Genomic DNA, 9,848 nt, shown 5'->3' with positions numbered 1-9,848 from the left:
AGTCAGGTAGAAGAGATGGGACAAGAGACTGATGTCTTTCATTAGAAGCCTTTAAAATCTGGGTTTTTTTCCACCCCTGTGTTTATGAATTACTTTGACACCTATTCCTGTATCCTTTTAGATTGCCTACTGTACTATAGAGCATAGAAAGCTAAACACTTGGACTCCCCAGACTCCCATGAAGTTAATACTTTGCCCTAGGTCCCAATGAGCAGACAGACACACTACACTAGACTTGTAGGCAGAAGCAAACAACCTGAGTCAGCAACCATTCATAGAGACTCAATTTCTGTCAGGCACAGAGAGGGAGTCCTTGGGTTCTTGGGCAGCTGGGTTGCAGTTTCTACATGTGTCCCTAGTGACATAAAAAGTGAATAGTAGGCAAACCAGCGGGGTTTTCCTACAACAGCCCCATGGTGTGTTGGACATTGTCCATGGCTAGCTCATTTCTGGATTTTATATTCTTATGTAACATCCAAACAAGATTCTTGCCCCCTCTCAAGAGGTTCTGTGAGCTATCTAATAACTTTTAATATACTTTTTTCTGATTAAACTACCTAGACTGGATTCTGTTGTTTATAACCAAGAATACTCACTGATTAATTTAATAAAAAAAGAATTAATTTTTAAAATTTATAATAATTTTTCTAGTCAACTAGTTTATAAATGTAATTCAAGGGACAATTTCTTTTCCATGGTTTACGGTCTCTTCTGTTCAAAGCATCCTTTACTTCGCTCTACTGGCATAAATTTTCAAAAATGTAATATTTAGAATCTTCAACATTAATATTCTCTTCCTGGGCCCTTAAATCGAAAACTTCAAGGTGAACAAGTGTTAATTAGGCCTTTTCTTCTTCTAAATGAAAACTGATTCCAAAATTTTGATCTACGAAGAGGATGCCTGAGTTTGAGATTTGGAGAGGAATTGAAAGGCAGTGTAACAGGTCGCTCCATGGTACTAAATATTGGATCCTATCAAGAAGGCCATGCTCTGGGCCTGCTAGAAAGTAAGTTACCTCTGATATATGTTAAGGTCTCACCTTCTGTAGACTAGTTTTGTTGCTACTGATGATACATATGTAAGATGGCGAAAGTAACACTGCTCTGATTGCAAGAGATCATGAGAGACCAATTCACTAGAGTAAAAACAATAGATTATAAAATCTAAAACTTTCTTAGTGATGCAGATATAGATGTTGGTCAGGACTCTGGGTTTTAAGTGACATATGTCCAATACAAACCAAGCCAAAAAGAGGAATTTACTTATTTATGGAACTGCAAGTATGCTAGTTTTTAGACTCTTTGATACTTCTCCCTTGAAAAGTTGAAGCCTAAAAACCCTCCTCTTGAATGTGGGCAAACTTAGTGACTTGTTTCTGACTAATAGAATAAAATAAAAGTAAAGGTATGTGACTTTGAAGGCTATGTCGTGAAAGGTATGGTGGCTTCCCCGTTGCTTTCTCTTAGATTGTTTTGCTGAAGGAAGCCAGCTCCCATGTCACGAAGAGAAGTCCACATTGTGAGGAGCTGAGGCCTCCAGCCAACAGCCATGGGGGTGAGCCATATTGGAGGTGGATTCTCCAGCACCGGTCAGCCTTTAGATGATTGTAGCCCCTGCTGACACCGTGACTGCAAACTCATGAACGATTTTGAGCCAGATACACCCAGCTTAGTCACTCCCAGATCCCAATCTGAACATGTGTGAGATAGTAAATGTTTGTTGTTTTAAGTTACGGCATAATTTGTTACAGAGCAATATATAACTAATATGAAATGACTCAGAGGTTGGCCTAACTTCCAGCATAGCTTGATCCAGGGGAAAGAAAATCTGTCATCAAGATATTTAGTTCATCTTTTGGCTCTACTTTTCTGTGTAGAAGCTTCATTCTTCAGAAAGTTTTATCCATACACTTGGGAAAGATGGCTGTCAACAGATTTTGTTCTACAGGCTTATTATGACTTGTGATCCTAGAAGAGGAAATAGATCTCCCAGCCATCATATAGGAAGATTCTACAGACTCAGCTTGAGTTTCAAGCCCATTTCTAAAGCCAGTCATGGTGGCCAAGTGGAATGAGTATTCTGATTTTCTGCTGTGGCTTTATGTCACGCCTATGCCTAGAGAGGGATCAGGGAAAAAAGATACAGTGATAAGAAGCCTGGATGGCACCACATGGAATGAGGGAAGGATAGTTCTAAAAAAAATTAAGGAAAAGAGATGAAAGAAGTAACAAACAATAGGTATCTACTTAAAAGATATTCCCATATTTAAATTTCTGCTGTCATTGTACATAGTATAAACTTCTACATTCAAGGGTTCAGTATTGACGGTTGTGTAATGGATTGTCGGGATGGCAGTGAAGCTCATTTCCAATGGACTCATGCTACGTGCTTTAGTGATAAATAGGATAGAGAAGGTGGTTTTGATCATAAGTATTGAAGATGGTAGAGTCCTTTTGTGAGCATCAGAATCTAAGCCTTGTTTATATGATGATAGGGAACAGTGAGAATAATTATTTTATTATTTTTTGTTTGTTTTTATTTTTTATTAATTTTTATTGGAGTATAGTTGCTTTACAATGTTGTGTTAGTTTCTGCTGTACAGCAAAGTGAATCAGCTATACACATACATATATCCCCTCTTTTTTGGATTTCCATACCATTTAGGTCACCCCAGAGCATTGAGTAGAGTTCCCTGTGCTACAGTAGGTTCTCATTATCTGTTTTATACATAGTAGTATATGTATGTCAACCCCAATCTCCCAATTCATCCCACCCCCCATTCCCCCCTTGGTATCCATACATTTGTTCTCTACATCTGTGTCTCTGTTTCTGCGTTGCAAAGTTCATCTGTATCATTTTTCTGGGAGAATACTTATTTTAAATACCTTGATACATACAATTATTTTAACCTTTTTTCCCAGTAAACTTGTTGGTGCAACAGGAAGTGAACACTGGTAATCCTCTACTTGGTAATCACCATTAAGATCATAGGAAGGGGTTTAGCACTGCTGTAATTTAGGCTTTTATCTTTTCCCACTTAAACGTTTGCAACCAGACTAAACTGTAGAGTTTAGGGATTCACAATTTGGTGATAAAACTAAAGATATGCAAAGAAATTACTGTAAAAGTTAGGCGAGTGATTATTATTATGGTGTGAAAAATGGTAAAATTGAGCTGGGGCATATAAGAGCTTATGGAGAGACTGGAAAAATTATATTTCTTAACCTAATGGCCGTAAAAAGAGTGTTCGTCTTATAGCAATTCTTTATTGTAAACTTTGAAATCAGGAAGTGTGAGTCCTTAAACTTTGTCCTTTTTCAAGAATATTTTGGCTATTCTAGGTCCCTTGCATTTTCATATAAATTTTAGGATTAGCTTGTTAATTTCTGCAAAGAAGCCAGTTAAGGATTTTGATAGAGATTGTGTGAAATCTGTAGGGCAATATTAATTCTTCTAATTCATGAACACAAGGTGTCTTTCTGTTTATTTAGGTGTTCCATAAATTCTTTAAACAGTGTTTTATAGTTTTATTATACTTCCTTTGTTAGATTTATTCCTATGCATTTTGTTCTTTTGATGCTATTGCAAATGAAATTATTTTTTAATTTTGTTTCAGATTTTTCACTGCTAGTGTATAGAGTACAATTAATTTTTGAATAGTGATCTTGTATCCTGCAACTTTGATATTAGCTTTTGCTATGGTCTGAATGTTTGTGTCCCCCCAAATTCGTACGCTGAAATCCTAACCTCACCAAAGATAATGGAATTAGTAGGTGGGGCCTTTGGGAGGTGCTTAATTCGTGAGGGTGGGACCCTCATGAATGAGATTAGTGCCTTATAAAAGGGGATCTAGAAATATCCCTAGCCCCTTTCAACATGTGAGGACACAACAAGAAGTCTGGGACCTGAAAGCAAGCCCTCAGCTGACCAATGTAGCACCCTGATCTTGGGTTCCCAGCCTCCCAAACTGTGAGAAGTTACGTTTGATGTTCATAAGCTACCTAATCTGTGGTATTTTGTTATAGTAGCCTGAATAGACTAAGACAGCACTAATACATTTTTTGTGAAATCCTTAGGATTTCTACATATAAGATCATGTCATCTGAAAATAGAAATAGTTTTACTTCTTCCTTTTTAGTCTGGATGACTTTATTTTCCCTTACTTGCCTAATTACCCTGCTAGAGCCTCCAGTACAATATTGAAAAGAAGTGGTAAAGATATCTTAATGTGGAAAGTTTTCAGCCTTTCTTTCACCTTTAAGTAATGTTAGTTGTTGGTTTTTCATACATGCCCTTTTTCAGGTTGTGGAAATGCCCTTTTATTCCTAGTGTGTTGAGTGATTGTATCATGAAAGGGTGTTGGATTTTGTCAAGTGATTTTTCCATATGATTGTGTTTTTTTTCCTATATTCTATTAATATGTCATATTGCATTGATTTATGATTAAACTAACCCAACATTCCTGGGCAAATCTCACTTAAGCATGGTGTATAATCCTTTGTATATGTTGCTGGATTCAGTTACTCAGTATTTTGCTGAGGATTTTTGCATCTATGTTTATAAGTGATATTTGTCTATAGTTTTCTTTTATGATGTTTTGTCTGGTTTTGGTTTTCATGGTAATACTGGTCTTATAGGATGAGGTAGAAAGTGTTTCTATTTTCTTAGAAGAGGTTATAAAGAATTGGTATTAATTCTTTAAATATTTGGTAAAATTCACCAGTGAAGCCATATGGTCTTAGGGTTTTCTTTGTGCAAAGCTTTTTGAATACGAATTCAATCTCTTTATTTCTGATAGCTCTATTCAAATATCTGTTTCCTCTTGAGTCAGTTTCAGGAGTTTGTGTGTTTCTAGGTGTTGTGAACACCTGTATAAACAGAGTAGACCCTTACCCAAAGTTTGGTTCAGACCGATGACACCACAAACACCCCAAGAGTATATGAAAAGATTTATTACTCACATAATGAGGCTTTCTGTGGAGAGCAGGGCAGGCCTCCCAACCTGGTCTGAAAATGGCTTAAAAGAGCAGGGAAAGGAAACTGACTTGCAGTTTTTAGGATGGTTAACTAATGATGCTGGGATGAGGGTTCCCACCTGGGGGAGAGGGGCCCTTGTATAGTTCAATCATCTCATCAGTGGTAAATGAAAGAGAACCTGGGCTTTCTTCTCAGCTCGCTCAGATGTGGGACAGAGGGGAAGAGAGAGGAGTAAGGCTTAAAAGACTAGGAATTTGTCCATTTTATCAAAGTTTCTAATTTGTTGGCATACAATTGTTTATGGTATTCTTATACTCCTTTTTATTTTTGTAAGTTTCATAGTACTGTTCCCTTTTTTTTTTTTTTTTTACGGTACACGGGCCTCTCACTGTTGTCGCCTCTCCCGTTGCAGAGCACAGGCGCGCAGGCTCAGCGGCCATGGCTCACGGGCCCAGCCGCTCCGCGGCATGCGGGATCTTCCCGGACCGCGGAACGAACCCGCGTCCCCTGCGTCGGCAGGCGGACTCGCAACCACTGCGCCACCACGTGAAGCCCCATACTTTTAAGCTTTTTGTTTAGGGTATTGCTTGCCCCAATTGCTATCTACTGCCTCATGCAGCCACAAAAATAATCAGTTGCCTCTGCTTTCAACGGGGCTTTTCACACTTGGCAGTTTCCAATTAGGTCAAGTAAAGATACCTTTGCAAGGGGGGCCTTCAGGGCCTGACAGGTCAAATAATTACAGTTCTCTGGGTATTTGGCTTTGAAAGAACTCCAGTCTCATTCTACCTCTTCCAGTGGCTGCCAGACTGCTGGTATTCACTATAGTTGCCCGCTGTCGGTTTTCAAGTCTTCTATGGAACTGGAGAGGGAGATGAGAATAGGGCAAGTTACAATATCACAGTGCTCGCTGTTGTTACAGAGATTCAGCTTTTTTCTTCAATAAATGTTCCTCAGACTGCTGCAAGCCTTAGGTTAATTTCCAGAGTTCTAAACATTTTTGCCAGTTTCTCATTGCTTTTATGGAAGAAAAAATTTTCAAAACTCCTCACTCTAACATTTTTGCTGATGTCTTGTTACATACTTTTTTTGAAACCTAGAATGCATTTGTTTCCAATCCCACTACCTTTTCAAACCCTGTCCAGCCATTACCTCCCAGGTGTGAGTGTGGCTTTTCTGAGGACACTGTCTCCTTGGTACTTGCTGCCTTCTTTCCGCTCCAAGTCCAAGGAGGCCGCAACAGAAAGAGAGGTGGCAAAGAGGCTTTGAATGCTTCAGAGATGGGGCTCCTGATGACGCCATTTACAAACTCAGGGTGGCCTTCATCATTAGATGAAATAAGCAAGAGTTGGATCTATTTTTATACTGCTGCATTCTATCCTTAAAAGAACAAACTGGTAAGTTGAAAATCTCACAATTTTCCATAGTGTTTAAGCACACAGCTACTGAAGTTAAGACTTATGAGTTCACTGCCTCCTAGCAGTGGTGATAATGGTATACATATTGTTGAGTCACTATGAAAATTAAGTGGAAAACAAAATCCTTGACAGTGTCTGGCATAAGCACTCCATATACAGTTGCTGACACTTTCATTATCACTGGCGGAGTACCAACGCCTAGTATAAATCCTGTATTGTACATCTGAGTAGAAAGGGACCTCAGAAATCCACTCATTCAATTGCATACCCAGGACAATACCTCACAATGCTGCAAATCCCTATCAAATGATGTCTAGCATACGTTTTAATATTTCCAAGGACAGGGAGTCGACCATCTCAAAGGCTACTCATTGCATTGCCGCATCGCTCTCGTCGTTAGAAAGCTCTTTCTTCTACTGAGCCCCAAATCTTTCTCCCCCCTTTTCCCTCGAACACCTCAAAATAAAGCTATTATCTTTTCAGTGTGACAATTCTTCCAGTATCTGAAGGCTTGTCAGAAGCATTCTAACTCTTTTTTCTAGCTCTGGGGAGGAGGTTGGTACTTTCCACTGCTCACCAGATTTCCCCTGCCTCTAATTGCCATGGCCTGAGGTGTCCTCCTGAAATCAAGTGGGACCTGGAAGGTCTGAGTGGAGAAAATAAAGTTCCTTTCAGATCACAAGAGATCTCATGATCTGTTTTCTACCTCCCTTCCCATGACAAGTGAATCCCTGCCCCAGCCCTGCCCCATGAACATTACCAGTGAAACACACTACACACACACACACACACACACACACACGCAAACAGAGAAGAGGTTCAATTTATTGATTGCTCTTTGGGAAAGGTTATATAGAACATTATTGGGGTGGAATTAAATTCTAGTTACAGATTCATAAAACGTTGCCTCCAACCCAATTAGCTTTTATGAGACTATCAAATCCCCTCTCATCCTCATAGACAGCAGAGGACCCCAATCATAGTCTTCATAAATTTGTTGTTTTAAATGATTAAAGCAGACATAATACATAATGCAGTTGATATTAAATATATTGAGAATGACAAATCAGTAGAACTACTTTCACTCTTCAGCATTAACTGGTCATTTATAAATGTTCTGTACATACATTTTTTATTATTTCAGATTTTCTCCTTAAAGGAACTTGTGAACTGTTCATTATTATCTGCTATTTGTTTGTATACACACATTTTAATTCTTCCAAACTAACATTTAAGATCTTTCTTAAATTGCCTCAGAAATGTTAACCTTTAAGGAACATTCAATTAAAAAAATAAAAGCTCAGGTCTTGACTCTGTAACACACGTTCAGATGTGTCAAGATTTTGTTTCCCTCTGATAAAAGCCTCCAACAATATACAATGTGCCAGCCTCTTCTTTTGCTCAACTCAGAGGAAGTCATATAAAGGAGAAAAAAAACATGCTTGAAATCACAGTGACCAAAGGATTTGAGTTAATAATTACATTAAATAACCATAACTTTTTGATTAACTATTCACATTCCACACAGTGGAAATTATCCTTTCCTCCAGATTTTTCACTTACAGTTTTAACTTTGCAGAACTGCAATAACAAAAAACAACTTACAGACTTGCAGGATGTGTTTTTCTCTTTTAATGCCAAGCACAAAGTGTACATCATAAAATTCATATTTGGTGTTTGGCATTATTTTAATAGGAAAGATCTAGATCACAAATTATCTTGCCATAAAAAATTCTACTATAGTAATGAAAAAAACATATCATTACATCATCGGTGACTCCAATACAATATGTGACAGATATGGCACTTTCAATAAATGTTGGAAGACACGTGGGACTTGGGCTAGTCTTAATGTAGACACAATAAGAAAAGCAGACATTTCCCTCTTTGGCTAGTGCTGTGCTTTTAGGGCAGTTATGCTGCTGATTACCCCAGTGAAGCTCATTTTGAAGAAATTGTCTTTACTTAAGCCAAATCCAACTTACATGCAAGACTGGTACAGGGCTTCCCTGGTGGCGCAGTGGCTGAGAGTCCGCCTGCCGATGCAGGGGACACAGGCTCGTGCCCCGGTCCGGGAAGATCCCACATGCCGCGGAGCGGCTGGGCCCGTGAGCCATGGCCGCTGAGCCTGCGCGTCCGGAGCCTGTGCTCCGCAACGGGAGAGGCTCCCCACAGTGAGGGGGCCACCGACCCCAAAAAAAAAAAAAAAAAAAAAAAAAAGTAAAAAAAGACTGTGGTACAAGCTACTAAAAGAAGATTCCTGCTGCCAACTGAAGTCATCTCTTTTTAACAAAACTGCCTGCTTGTGGCAGAGTCAGAACAAGAGAGATTCGGTGTCTGCTGCTTCTGAGCGTCATTCTTCCTCTCTAGTGTGGTTTTATATTTTCAGCTCCTTCCCCTTTCTTTTCCTCTCCCCCACCCTCAAAATTCTAGCTTAGCATTTGCATGCTTAATTAAATCCATTCTGTGTTTTATTGTTGGGAGGACGTGGACGATACAAGGATTTAGGGCAGGGGCGTACGGTGTATGTGACATGCACAGACTATGTGTTTGCACAAATTCGCCTAGTGTAGAATCATCAGTAGTGAATTTCAAAGTTTTAAAACTAGACCCAATATTTCGGGTGTTCAAGATGACTTCTGCCTCAAAGTATGGTTCCTATTTATTTGTTAGTAGGGAAAGCACTGGACCAAAACAAAAATAAAATAAAAGCAGCCTCTTTAGTTGCATTGGTTCTTTGAATGCTGGAGCCTTCATGGGCAACTGAAACACCAGTCTATGGTGTTTGTTTCCCATGTTACACATGACTTGACTGGTGAGACTGAGAGGATGCAAGGCAAGAATAGTATCGGGGGTGGGGGGGGGGTTTACATATAAAACCTCAGGCTTGAAGAGAGCAAGTTGTCCAAATCCAAAATGCAGGAAGGTTCACCCACCCTGTGCTTTGGCCATCAGATAAATACTAAATACGCATTGCAAATAACCTAAGTTTAATCAGGGAACAGTAGTTTCCAAATGGTTACAATGTTACATAAATCCTACCAGCTGTAGGACAGCTAATGCACACAAATACTCTCATTTCTTAACTGGGGGTTCCCATTAGACCCTTCAAGGGCAAAGGAAGAAGGGCTGGTATATCCCTTACATGTCCTCCCTGACTTTTGACTACTCCTTAGCCAGAGGCAATCTCCTTCCTTTCCTTACTCTCCAGCTCAATCTCTTATAGATGGCTAAAACAAAAAGACCCCAAATATACTTCTTTCTAAAAAGGAGCAGGCCTAAACTCTCTTATCTTAGCCTGGTCCTTCACTGTCAGGTACATTTGGCAGAGGCAGAATCTTTACAATACAGGGTTGTGGCTCTCAGAAACATGACACAGGAATAAGGAACTGGGAAAGAGGTGATTATACCCCAGCCTAAAGGAAAGATAATGAGACCTTCTGCTTAGAAGG

Source organism: Neophocaena asiaeorientalis, unplaced genomic scaffold (assembly GCF_003031525.2).
Source record: "Neophocaena asiaeorientalis asiaeorientalis breed wild unplaced genomic scaffold, Neophocaena_asiaeorientalis_V1.1 scaffold119, whole genome shotgun sequence".
In the NCBI taxonomy this organism is placed as follows: Eukaryota; Metazoa; Chordata; class Mammalia; order Artiodactyla; family Phocoenidae; genus Neophocaena; species Neophocaena asiaeorientalis.
Note: the sequence above shows the minus strand (reverse complement) of the source record.